This window comes from Anas platyrhynchos, chromosome 2 (genome assembly GCF_047663525.1).
Source record: "Anas platyrhynchos isolate ZD024472 breed Pekin duck chromosome 2, IASCAAS_PekinDuck_T2T, whole genome shotgun sequence".
NCBI lineage: Eukaryota > Metazoa > Chordata > Aves > Anseriformes > Anatidae > Anas > Anas platyrhynchos.
Window position 1 is genome coordinate 54,599,511 of NC_092588.1, and position 13,116 is coordinate 54,612,626.

The window sequence follows — 13,116 nt, forward strand, 5'->3', positions numbered from 1 at the left end:
AAAGGAGCTTCCCGCTCCGGAACAATTCCTGGTCCCCTGGTCCCCACAATGCCATCACAAAACATCATTATCTTGGGTCTTCCTATCTCCAGCGTATCACTGGGATGGCGTGAATGAAGCCGCTATTTGCAGCATGCAGCTCACGCCAAGCTGGTATCAATGAAGGCACTTAATTGCTCTTCTTCGCAATATGATGCAATTGGCTCTTCTCTAGTAGCTCTTGTCAGCGCTGAGATCTCATGACTCAGTGTCATGAGGGAGGCTTCTCCTTCCTGTGAGCAGCAATCAGCTCCCCAGCAAATCTCCCTGGGCTCCTGCATATGTGAGGACACCTCCTTTCTTTGTTGCTGGCTTCAGGAATGCAGCAATCAGACGTGCATCAAAAATAATTGTATTCAGACGAAGAGAGCGAGGTAAGGCCCTTTGCTCCTCTAAGAAATGCTGCAGGATGTAGGTAACGGTGGTTATACTTCCTTATACCGTATATTAATAACGAAATGTGTATTGAACAGTGGTTTGGGAAGTATTGCCAGGGCTTGCTTTGGAGGTTGGAGACTCTACAGCCAATGCTGTGCTCTTAGCAGATGCTAAAATTGTGCCAGATAGTGCTAGCGCCCAGAGAGGTGGCTGGGCACTGCCCGTTGCATCAACCATCAATTTAACCCTTCCTGGAGAACACCCCTGGTTAGAAAGCTGATGGTGGAGCAGCTGTTCCAAAGAGCTCAGTTCCCTCCATCCCTTTCAATTTGTGTAAATCTGATGCTTTAAGCTTCACAAGTGTAAAAAGTGCATTCCTCAATGACAGCTAGTATGAACAAACTCTCCCCAAACTGTGGAAACTGACCCCTTTATGAGGTTCTCCTTCCCGTAATGCACTGCTAAAACTCAGGAATCCCCTTCAAATCCTGGTGAAGGTATTTAGATTTGAAGATATTTAAGATGTTGGGGATGGGAGGAGAAAAAAAAAAAAAAGAAAAAAAAAGAAAAAGGAAGGGCCACTTTATATGGCTATTATTTATTTATGTATTTATTTTTGTAGGCTTCTCTGAGTGCTGCTGACTGTTGTCTGGGACAGAATGGTATGTCAGTTTTGTCAGCAACCAGAGCTTCTTCTGCTGCACACCTACAAAAAAAAAAAAAATCAGGAGCTGTTTTTTAGGGGGTTGACCCAATTCATAAAGCCCATAAACCACCCTTACAAGACTAGTGTGGTGCCAGCAGTGGTGGAATGGAGCTGGGTGAGGTGCTGCAGGGTGCAGATGAAACATTCCCTGGCTCGTGGTGAAAACAGCAGCACCCTTAGGAACATTCCCCTTCCCACCTACCACCACCACCTTCTCTCTCTCAGAAACACAAACAAGCCAACCTGATTTGCATTTTCATAGCTGGGAGTGATTGCCAGATTAACGAGCGCTGCTATTTATATCTAAATAGTCACAGCCCTAAACAACTGTTTGTAGAGCATCATTATGGATGGCTCCGTGCTGTGATTTGGAGGGATGCAGGCAGACCTTGTCATCAGAAGAAGAAATACATCCAAACTACAGAAGTGCTTTAATGAACATTAGACAAACTGAGGGAACTGGAAGAGATGTGTGAGCAGTGAGTGATGCAGTTTGTGCAGAGCTGGCTGGTTTACCATGGTACACCAGTCTTAATCCTGTTCATAATGATTCCTTTTTGCTATCCTTTGGCTATCTTAAGTGTTACAGCCCTGTGTGGGACCTGGGCAGCACACTGTGCCACCTAACCCCAAGGGTACCAGCATCGTCCCCCTTAGCCCAGAGCTCGTGAGGCAGCCCTTGCAAGAAATCTCCCCCCGTACTGTTTTGGCTGAGTTTCTGCTAAGTGAATCTCTTGGCTCAGTGCAGAGCTTGCAAGGCCACTTAAATCTCTCTGACCCTTTAATGAAGTTTTTAAAAGGGCTTCATAAATCTTCATCACTAAGAATTGCTTAAAGCCCTGCAGGGTTTCTGTAGTGGCATTAACCACTAAAACAAGTAGACAGGCTTGGGTATATTTATTGCATTCATCTTCATTATTCCGTGGGTTTTCCTTCTTTCTACTCTTTTACATAAGCTACAGCCAGGAAAGAGAGAACAGGAGGGGGATCTCTGACTCAGTATTGCTCATCCAGCTGCTTGTAACCATCCACTATGACTGTGTGAGATCAGTCCTCTTCTTGAGTATGATTTCTGTGCAGGCAGCAATTGTACGCCCATCATTTAGATGTTCTTATTCATTTGTTTTTTGGGTAGACCTGTGTGGAGCCAAGAGTTGGACTCAATGATCCTTGCGGGTCCCTTTCAATTTGGGATATTCTATGGTTCTATGATTTGTAGAGTGCAGTAGAGTGCCATGGAAGAGCTCCATTGTAGTCACCATGACATTATTTTATTTTTAATTTGTTTGCATTATAGTAATGCATACTAATCTCAGGGAGGACTGGAAAAGTGTATGTGGACCAGGAGAGAATGAACATGCTTGTGCAGGCAAACAAGGTCTTATTGAAAAAAATGATACTGCTTAAATTTGGTGAAAACACAGGTCACAAGTAACAAAATCTTCAGAGTCCCTGGTTAACGTTGAGACTGGAAGGAAAAATAACAGGTGATTAACATGGTGGGGGCTCAGACAGCAGATTGTGATGTGAAGGCCAGCTAACTGAGACACCGAAGGAAAGTTTCAACCCTTGTGAATTGCATCTTCTTCCATTGACTTCAGCGGTTTCTGGATGAGGTCACGCTCCGATGCAGTCACACGTGAACAAGTTGGATGATTGTTTTTTATCTAGGGAACTGCAGAATGGGTTATACTATGCTGTCTTCTCTAGAATGCATTGGAAGGGGCTAGGAACACACTTTTACCCTAATGCGCAGGAGATTAGATATTATCTGACTTCCTGTGTGTTAAAGGCTATGCAAGTTTGCCCAAGCGCTCACAAAACCGTATGCAAAAATTTGAATGAGGTTATAGCTTTTGAGTCCCCAAGAGACAGACATCACAGGCAGAGGACTGAAGAAATCAAAGGGCCACCATCACCTGAGGTCCACGGAGTGGCAGGAAGCTGGAGAGATAAGAAAGAAGGCCTGGGAGATTTCAGCAAGTGACTCATGGCCTTTACTTTGAGAGAAAAGATGGAAGAACCCCAAATCCTGGCCAGAATGACTTGGGAGATGTTCTTACTCAGTTCTGAATCACTTAGGCAACTTCATCCTTAGCATGTAAGCAAAATAAATAAGACTGTGATCAGAGACCCACAAGGAATCACAGCTGGGGAGTGTAGGTGGCTGTAACCCTATGGACAAGACAATGTCTCCAGCTTCATGACTCTTTTTAAACCCATCCATTTAGGCCTTCCACTGACTGAATGTTAGCTATCTAAATAAATGTCTTTAAGGATATAGGCCTCATGATTTGGCTGAGGCTTTGCCTATGCTGTATTTTCCCACGATAAAACTCACATGACTGCAAATCTCTAGTGTAAATGAACTGCATTGGGATAGAAAAGCAGCACTGCTGCAGCAGTTCAGTACAAGGGATTTGCAGCAGAGATGCTTGGTGGCTATGAAAACAGTCAGGAAAGGCAATGTTTAAGTTCATACAATGAACTATCACACCTTAGCCTTTGGCAACTGAACTGCTGCAACCAGCCCCTGTCCCAGATGCTTGTTCCCACCTCTGGCCTGCCGTTGTCACCTCCTCAGTCGTGCCAAAACAACTCCTTGCAGGACAGTGCTTAAATCAGAGCACTGAAGTGATGGAAGTTTAAAATAAACCTTTTGCAGGAGGAAGAGAGAGGGAGATGTTTTTAATTGTAACCACTTCAGAGGTCTTTCTTCCAGCCTGGTCCCACACGGAATTCCATTAACACAAGTGGAGAAGGCCATGGACTGCTGGGCTCCAGGCAGAGGAGTCCCTCCAGGCAGTGGGAGGGCATTGCTTAATCCAGCATTGCACCAAAGCCAGTGCACTGTAGAAGAACACCCTCCAACACACAGAATTATGCCTTCCACACCTGGGTCAAGTCAGACCCAAGGCTCCCAGGCTCTCCATTTGCTATTCCAGTTCCTAGACCCTCGTGGCCTTAATTTTAGAATGTATTGAGTGCAAGCCAGCATTATTATTAATAGAAACAAATAGACACTGAGGTTTCCCCTGTTTTATAAATGAATATTCATTATAATCATTAGCCTCCTGCAAAATTTGATAGTATAGCTAGATGTCACCCACTAAAATCTATTTAAATACAAAATGCTCAGTAAACAGAATAAAAAAACATCAGAAAAGATGGGGAAAAAAAACTTTATTCAATGAATTTTTTTTACATGATCAACAAAGAAAATATTTGTACATTCCTTAAATAGCATAAAAAGTTCAAGGAAAAATATCTGAAAAGAGTTCAAAAGGTTGCAGTGCAGATATGACTTGGCAATTTGAGGAGTAATTCAGCAACTTGCTTTTGTTTTGGTCTCGGTCATTTCTGAGCTTTGATGAGCTTTGCTGTGTGAGAGTGAGTTATATGTGCATAGCCTTGGTTATATGCTACAGTTCAGACACCTTAGCGATTTGCTTCTGTTTGAACAAGAAATACATCTGCTTGCATACAAATGTTACTGCTGGATTGCACCAGCAGAAACGCCAGTGAAGCATGTAAAATCCAGACAGTTTTCAAACTGCTGTCAAGTTCTGAAATCAGTAATTAATTACTTAAATATTTTTGGTGTTGAAATGTTGGTGGAAGTTTTCTAAAAGACCCCCTGTGATATTGACTGAGTTTCAAAGCACTTTTCAGCAAAATGGGCCAGCAGTTTAATTTCCAGTGCACTGAAAAATTAAGTAGTACCCTGAGTCACACAAATCAAGGAATACTCCCTCAGGTCTCCTGATCTATGTGCTGGATCACACCAGTTCCTGGATGCTTGGGTGTACAGTCAGGATTTAAATTTAAATTACTAGGCTCTCAGTATGTTTAGTACGTCCTTCAATTCTCTTCTACTAAATAGAGCCAAGGGCATAGTGAGTCAGTTTCGTAATTAGATGATATAATTGTCTCATGAACTCTGTACAAATTACCTCTTCTCTGTATTGTTTTTGCAGTGTATTGTTTTTCTTGAATAATATGGCACATTTCCAGTTTATATTGCAGTCAATAAATTACCCTGTTTTATAGCCTGATGGCCCAAAAAATGAATAACTGACATCAACAAAAATAATTAAGTCATTATCCTTTTTAATACTGTCAGTACTGCTCATTTAGACCACTACATTTATTTTAATTATAAACACATTTCCCTAAAAGTATCATTTTGCTTTTTTTTTTTTTTTTTTTTTTTTACTTTTTATTTTTTTACCAAGAGGTGACCACAGATGAGCCACTTTGCTCAACTTTTAACAAATTTGGTGATTCTAAGCTTGACGCTAGGGTGTAGCGCTGTAAAGGAAACTGCATTTTAGTACATATTAATTAACTAGGTCAACTTGTGCAGGCCTTTCTCCAGCAAAACTCCCACTGGAGCTTGGTCCTTAACCATTAGGTTTTATTTACTTCTGGAGCTTTACACAGCAGGATTCTGCTTTCCAAATAGAGGGCCGATAAAATAATTCAGTCCATTAAGCGGTGCAGTTTTGACAGACACTGGGAACCACTGTAAGGCTGAATAGTATAACAGTTATGTATTGCTAGTCTTTTTAGTGAAGTGTAATTCTAGATTTGCCGGATTCTGCTTTTATAGGAAGAGCTGAGTGGGTTCGAAGTAGCCCATAAGCCAGCCCCTGAAAGCCCCTGGGGTGTTTTCCCCAAGCTCCAGTCAGCAACAGAGCCCGGAGTGAGATGGTGCCTTTTAACCTCCCTCCCCACCCGCGTGGCATTTCTCTCCCTTAACCATAACAAAGCAGGGAACATACTCTGCTTTCGCTGTGATAACACTGTCTCTATCCAAAATGCCCAGCCAACGTGAAGGGTTCAGCCTAGCTGCTCTCAGTTAGCGCTCGGCTCAGCTCTCCGAGGGCCGGGCCTCATTTCGGCCAAGGGAGTCACCCTGATACCTTCAGCGGGCCTCCTTTTCCAGCTCGGCTTTGATTGTTTTGCTTTCTGCTTCTCCCTGCAGCTTCACCCTAGCCGGCTCTGTGTTCCCCAGGTTCAAGAGAGTAGCTTTGGGTATCATATATTATTTTGTAGAGAGTATTTTCGGCTTTCTAGTAGTTACAGCTCACAGCCATTAGTTTCTGCTCTCTACGCTTATGAGAGGAAACACTCGTGGAAGATGTGTCACCCTTTGGACCTCACAGGCACACGTAGTTCCAAGCAGGCACAAGCAAAATATGTTTTTCTATTTCTTGCAAGCAGAAATGAAGTTAATTTGTTTGGAAAAGTCCCGCTAAAGGAAATGTCATTCAGCAACTCTGTTGAAGCTATCAGAAGCAAAACTGAGCCGATATGAAAACTTAGCACGGGCAACAGGCAGGGTTTCTGAGGTCAGTAATAATTATTCTTGCAGGGAGTAAGAACTAGAGGAAGAGTACAGCTAAAAGTCTGGGTTTAGGCTGAATTACATCCCCCTCAATTTCCCTGAGCGAAACATCTTGCAGGGTATTCATGTTGGTCCCTACTTCTTCCAGGAAATGAGTTTTTAGCTTTAAACCCGAAGCACAGATGGGGTAGTTTAAGGCAGTTCAGGGGCTGTTGCTTTCTCCACACCCTGGTCACTGGGCAGAAAATGAGAGGATTTGCTGTGGTTTCTGGTCAGGTGCTGAGATCTTGGCTTCTGATCCAGGCTGTGAGAGGCCAGATGTGACAGACCTTTTCTGCCACCCCAGGTGTGACCCCCCTCAGCCAAACTGAAAGGGAGAGGAAAATTCGAAGCACTTGCTCCATCATCTCAAAATGAACCCATTTGTTTCACAGTTGGTCCTTTACCAGGTTAAATAATTCAGAGACAGTGAGAAAAACTTTGTTTTGGGTAAAAGGAAATATTTTAACTGATACGAGGGGAAGAGCTGTGGCTTTGCTTAGAAGCTGAAACGCTTTGGTTTATGTAACGTTACCTACAGCTGTGGTCATTATGGGCCGGTTGGTACCTCCTGGCTGTCATGGTAGGGGTGTTTGGGGGAATGCTGACAGCTTCCCTCAGCTTCCCCCTTCCTGCTGTGCAAGCCGTCAAAAATCTGTGCCCCAAAATCACACTATGTGCTCTGCCTTACCTAAGATGTAAGAATTGAATATCAGCATGAACATTTGCTGCCACCTCACTTCCTTGTGCCTGTCTTCAGCCTCCTGCCACGTGCTGCATGTACTTCACGTCACAGAAGAAAACTCCAGACCATGGGAGCTGCCTGGATGTGGCACGGGAAGGATGAAGGACTTGGAGTTCAGCCCACATGCTCAGCCCGAGGACATGGTGTGAGTGGAGACCCAATAGCAGCTGCAACCTCAAGTCCTCTGCTAGGGAGAAGCCAACGAGCCAGCTGAGCACTGCTGAGCTTTCATCTGCAAGCACACCTGGGGCTCTGTTGGGTTTAGCTGTGATACCACCAGATGCTATTGCTGCAAATGCTCTTTTCACCTTGCTGCCCAGCAGCAAGAACAATGCAAGTTTACAGGGCTGTGCTAGCCATGGGGCTGGGAGGTACCCTCTCTGCCGTCCCTAAAGGGGTGCTGTTAACCTGTCAGAGCTCAACATAAAACAAGGAACATCTACCCTGCCCTTACAGCTGCTAAGCTCGTTATAGGATCTACGGGAGTTGCTGAATTAGAGCTGCCTGTTTGTTTGGGATCAATGCCTTCCCAGCTGTGGCAGCAGAAAGATCTGCATTAGGCGTCCACATATGGATCTGGGCTTTGGGACAGGATCTGCTTAAAGCCAGCTGGGTTAAGCTGCAGTCGTGCCCTGACGGGCCGCGTGGCACTTCACACTGCTAACGTCCCAACAGAGCAATCTGTGAGGTTCATTGCTTCGCCAGGTATTTCCACAGAGCTCTCATTCTCGGGACTCGTTCTTATTCTCCAGTCATCATGAGTGAGGACAAATTCCATCTGAATGAGTAGCCTAAAATCATATTAAGGATCTGGACAAATTAGCAAAATCACAGAAGCAGAGCTTCTTTGCAAACACTGATTCACATGCACTCAAATCCGTGTTTGATTTCACTGTCAGAAAAACTAACCTACAGAATGTCCTAACAATGAAAATGCACTGCTGCAAAGCTGAAGCAAGGCATGCAGTATGTGTAAATCTATCCTAAAACATTTTCTTCTCCTTATTCCACAGCTAGATGTTACAGTTGTGTATGGCTGAACTTATATTTGATTGTCATCACTAAACGCTAAGAGCGTGATCCAGATGTGATCCTGGTTGCAAACGGATGTTAGCCTTAAATCCCCCAGGGTATCTTGTTATACAGTTGCTTGGTATTATGTTCAGAATTTATTGAAAACGTCTAGGTCCTTTTATTTTATTTTTTATTTTTTTTTTTCTAGGAAATGCTGGTCACTGTACAGCCTTGCCATCACATTGATTTACTCGTAGGAGTGGTTACTCAAGAAAAGGCTTGCTAACTCTGTCCATATTATGAATACTGAAGAGAAAAAAAAATAAGAAAGAAAAAAGCACATTTGGATTACTCCCACATACTTTGCCAATTCTGTGTTAAAGCTTTAATTCCTTACACATGTATTATGTCCAGCAGTGACAATAAATGTAAGAAATGATTACAGAGAGTAAAAACCACCCTTATGTGTAACGGACCGCAGCACTTCTTGCTCGTAGCCTTTTGATCGGGATGTAAAATAGAGTGGTTTGGTGCCTTGAAATTCATTCGGCTGTGACCTTTTAGAAGACACCAGTAACAGCAGCGGGACGATGCATTGCGGCCACCCCGTTACAAGCATCTCTGGGGACAACCGGCTCTCTAATTGCGCTTTTCATTATTTGAAAATACGGGTGTCCATTAACAATTAGTTGCAAATGCAATGCGGCCGGCAATAACGGCGGTACAAAGCAGCATTTTCCTAAAAGAATCGAAAAGAGTGAATTATTTGCACAGCCTCTTCGCTCCTGGAGGCTTAAGGAAAAGGGGATGAACACCTCGGGCGTTACGTGCACGGAGTGGAAATCGCGGCACATTCACGTATTTATTTATATTTAGCATCCCCACCCTGCCTGCAGGGCGCCTGCCTCCCGGGGCAGGAGGCACCGGCCTCCCTTTTAGGGCGACGAGGAGCGAGGCTATTTGTTAATGGGCTGCCTAATTACCCCGAGCCGCTAACTGCAGCCTGCCGCCCTCTGATGTGGTGCCTTGAATTTGTTGGCGTCGGGCTTGTTGGTGCTGTTGTTGTTTTTTTTTTCCTGCAGGATTTTAATTTCCAGAACTGGTCGGACCCGCTCTGGGAGATATTCTAACGTTTTCTAATGAACCGTCAGCCCGAGCAGGAGCAAACCCCAAAATTTTGACATTATCCGCGGAAGAACAATCTGAGAATTGTAGTTTTGGAGTAAGGAAGAGTTTTGCTCAAGTCAGATCGCAATTTTCGTTGGTTTGTTGTTATCTGGTTTGTGGCTGGTTCTTTTCCATCTTTTTCATCTTTTTCATTTTTTCCTCTTTATCTTTTTCTTTTTTACCCTTTTCTTTTACATCTTGTTCATTTTTCTTCCTTTTTATTTTTTTTTTTACCTTTTTCCTTTACATCTTTTTCATACTTTTTTCCTTTTTATATTTTTCTTTTTTTTTTTTTACCTTTTTCTTTTAAATTAGCCTTGGTCTCAGACGCTTCGGTAAAACGGCTAAATCGTCATCAAAATTGTTTCCCAACGCTGTTTCCCAGTGCTGTTTGCTCCGGTTTTTCAGAGCAAAACCCCGCAAAACGGAGCCAGCGTCGCCAGGTGGATGGATGTATGGATGGACAGACGGATGGATGGATGGATTTGGTCCCACGGCAAACATCACGCTGGGAGCTTTTGCCCGATCCTGCTGCTTGGTGGCGTTTCTTAGCAAAGACCAAAAATAAAAATAAAAATAAAAATAAAAATAAAAAAAGGAGCGCAGCGAAGCGCGGCGGGCTCGTTTGGAAGCACAAAACGATATTTTCTTAGCGGCGTGGGATAATGCCCTGGGAATATGTCTAATTTTTTTTTGAAAATTGTCTGATTTTTGTTTTTTAAAGTAAAAAAAAAAAGTCTCTATAACCTCTACTGTGGGGACGAAGGGGAGACAGGATGGGACTGGGTGGAGGCTGACACCGCCGTGATAGCGCAGGGGGAGGACGAGGAGCTCTCCTAGAGGATGGGGAGGCAAGGGATGGATGAAGCCCGGTCCCAGCCCTTCGGAGCTAGGGAGGGAGGCAACTACGCGGCCGCTACGGGAAGCAGCGAAGGGGTGAGGGTGGGTTTTTGGGAACTGGTCTATTCCCGGAGCCCTCCCATAACCTGGGGGGGGGATCGCCCTAACCCTGCCCTCCCCGCCGGTACCGGGGCTGCCTGGCGAGGCCGTCGGAGCCTCTCCTCCGCTCCTTGCGCTGCTTTTAACACCGCCTTTTTCTTTTTTCCTTTTTTTTTTTTTAAGGTTGAAATCATTAACCAGGCGGAGCTCGGGGGCTGGAGGGAGGGCAAATAAAAAAAAAAAGCTGCAGATCATTATTAAGGAAAAAAAAAAAAAAAAAAAAAAGAAAGGAACCCGCTCTCAACCACCTATCCCATAAAAAATCCGTTGGTGTGTGAGTGTCGGGGTTTGAAAGCCCCCGCGGAAATCACCCCAAGACACGGCGGATCAGGTCCCGGTGGTGGGGGGGGGGAGCACCGGCAGGCTGCAAGGGGAAAGGACCCCCGGATCTCCCCCTCTCCGCAGGCCGGGGGAGGCTGCCCGGGGCCGGGGAGCAGCCGGAGGGCAAGGCTGGAGCTGCAGGCCGGCCTCGGAGCGGGGGTTTTGGGGAAAGGACAGATAAAAAAATAAAAGAAATGGAGTGAAATGCAATGAAATGAAAAGAAGTGAAATAAAAGAAATGAAAAGAATAAAATAAAATAAAATAAAATAAAATAAAATAAAATAAAATAAAATAAAATAAAATAAAATATAAAATAAAGTGACCCACCCGGGGCCGGTGCCCGCGGCGGTGGCTCAGCCCGCTTCAATGTCACAGCCGCCGGGGACTGGAATCGCTCCGTATCACGGGGTGGCCTTGATAAAAGGGTATTTTAAGGAGCTCGGATAAGGGAGCGAGAGCAGAGCGGGGGGAAGCTGCCGGCACGTCGCCTGCAATACCCGCTGGGCTTATCAGCCCGGCCTAAACTCGCCGGCAGTTTCTGAAGTACATGAAGTTACATAAACACGGCTCGGGGAAGAACTCGCTCCACGCCGCGACAGTCCCCAAAGTGACCCCCGCTCGGGGCTGCCCGCTGCGGGGACCGGCCCTGCACCGAGCTGGGGTCGGGGAAGGAGCGGGCAGGGCGCGCCCGCAGGCGGCTCTCCCCCACCCCTTTTTTGGGAGGCCGAAGTGCCCGTGAGGGGCTTTGCCTTAATTGGATGCAAACCCTTTTAGTATTTTTTTTTTTTAAATCATCCTTCCCTTTTTGGCCACGACGGGCAGTTCCTTGCTGCCTCGGCTCCCCGGGGTGCCTCCAAGCTCCGAGCATCCCCTTGCGGGGCTTCCCTCGGCCCCAAAACCCCGCAGCCCATCGCGCATCCCGCCCTGGTGCCACCGCCCCGCCGTGTGCCCCGGGCTGAAAAATGACGTCACGCGGGGATTTGGGAAGGCGGTGACGTCACCAAGAGGGAGCAGCCGAGGGCTGGACCCGGGGGCAGAGCTGAAAGGAGAAGGAGCGAGGGTGGAGGGGCAAGGGGTGCGTGGGGGCGGTTTGCCACGCTGGTCCCAGTCCGGCTGGGCTTGCTAAATGGGAAAATGAAGGAATTGCAATTAATATTAATTAATAAAGCGCAGTTACGGGGCGCGGCGGCAGCCTGGCTGGGATGAAGAGGCGTTTGCATCCTTCCCCCGCTCCTGGAGCGTATTTTTTAATTTATTTTTTTTAAGTGAAAACACGTAAAAAAAAAAAATTAAAATTAAATAAAGTGGCAAATTCGTGTCGGCAGAAAAGGCGGGGAATTTCGAGACGACGAAGCGTTTTCTGTTGAAAATGACCCCCACGAAAGAGCGTCTAAAAGTCAAAAAGGTTAAAAAGAAAAGAAAAATCCCTCCAATCTCTGCCTTTTTTTATCAGGCAGGGCGACCCGAGGAGCGCTGTTCATTAGCCAGAAGTTCATTAGCCCGCCTTTAACCCCACAGGGAACCGGCTCCCCAGGCACCCGCTCGTCCCTCCCCGACCCCTGCCGCGACATCCCCGCAATCACGGCGCGCGATAAAGCCTCGCTGTCGCGACACGTCCCCCCCCTCCCAGGCGCCGGCGGAGCAGCTGGCTGCCCCGTGCCACATCCCCCAGCCTCTGTCGTCGCCTGCCCCAGGTCACCTTTGCCTTGCGACCCCCCAGGAGAAGCGGGGCCCGGGCCCCGGGCTGGATGCGGCCCCGGCGAGCCCGGGCTGAGCTCTGCTGGCAGCCCTGGCCGCGGATGCGTCTTTCTGGAGGGACTGATGATGACAGATACCCAGCTGATAACCTCTGGCGAACCGAGTTATTTTAATTTCCAGTCACTTTCCTGCTAAGTGCCGTATCGGTTTGTACACAGCTGAGATAAGAGGATAGGGCTGGGGAGGGGGGAGGAGGGGGGGGGGGAAGGGTTAAAGGGAGAGGTTTTGGGGGGGGGGAGAAAAAGGGAAGAATGAGAAAGAAACAGCGGAAAAATGCCTACCGCCTGCTGCTGGCTTGGCCACATCCTACGGCCGGCTTTGGCTTCACCTGATGGCTGGGGCAGCTCAAGGAGGAGCCACGGTTTTTTCCTCTCGGATGGCTCTGCTTATAAGAACCGGCAGATTTGGGGTCGTTCACCTGATCCCTTACAGCGGGAGCCAAGGGCACATCCTCCGGGGCACAAAAAAATCCCTAAGAAAACGTGAACGTTCCCCCTAAACGGGGGAGGGAGGAGAGGGGGGGGGAGGCATTCACTGTGCTTTAAAATCATCATCATCATTTCTACGAGCCCCCTCCGCTCACCCCTGGGCAGGGGGCC

General features: G+C 46.6%; 2 long non-coding RNA genes across 4 annotated transcripts; one reads left to right on the forward strand and one right to left on the reverse strand.

The window, feature by feature from the left end:
* The first annotated feature begins 225 nt into the window (after positions 1-225).
* Positions 226-8,482, forward strand: LOC106015459 (uncharacterized). Its single transcript, XR_001187517.5, has 3 exons — positions 226-413; positions 1,040-1,079; positions 7,273-8,482. It is a non-coding gene; the product is annotated as an uncharacterized lncRNA (long non-coding RNA).
* A 148-nt stretch (positions 8,483-8,630) lies between these two features.
* Positions 8,631-13,107, reverse strand: LOC101798838 (uncharacterized). 3 transcript variants are annotated; one of them, XR_011807592.1, is made up of 4 exons: positions 12,799-13,107; positions 12,459-12,645; positions 9,736-9,985; positions 8,631-9,010 (listed from the first exon to the last, which is right to left on the reverse strand). It is a non-coding gene; the product is annotated as an uncharacterized lncRNA (long non-coding RNA). The 3 variants fall into 3 exon arrangements; XR_011807593.1 differs by having other exon boundaries at positions 12,459-12,694; XR_011807594.1 differs by lacking the exon at positions 12,459-12,645.
* Between the last annotated feature and the right edge of the window lie 9 nt (positions 13,108-13,116).